The sequence below is a fragment of the Etheostoma spectabile genome, chromosome 16 (assembly GCF_008692095.1).
Source record: "Etheostoma spectabile isolate EspeVRDwgs_2016 chromosome 16, UIUC_Espe_1.0, whole genome shotgun sequence".
NCBI classification, from domain to species: Eukaryota; Metazoa; Chordata; class Actinopteri; order Perciformes; family Percidae; genus Etheostoma; species Etheostoma spectabile.
Window position 1 is genome coordinate 44532 of NC_045748.1, and position 216 is coordinate 44747.

At 50.9% G+C, this 216-nt stretch overlaps 1 long non-coding RNA gene across 1 annotated transcript in view; it reads right to left on the reverse strand.

Annotated features, from left to right (window-relative positions):
* The window catches only part of LOC116703861 (uncharacterized), a 19603-nt gene that overhangs the window by 4432 nt on the left and 14955 nt on the right, over positions 1-216 (reverse strand). The window lies entirely within an intron of this gene.

Here is a 216-nt window from a genome sequence, read left to right on the forward strand (position 1 = left end):
TTTATGTGCATCCATGTCCCAGAAATGCTTGTTACTAACCTAGCTCTGGGGAGCCATTAATGGGGAGTCCTTATATTCTTTTTCGCCCAGCATGTTTCCTTGGATCAGGGAGGCTCCAAATTCAGGGTAGCAGCTGTCGCCATGGTCCCGCTACACGTTCTGCGGTGCCATATTCATCCTGCTACGTCCTGCTGTGCCTTGTAATGCCGCACAGTG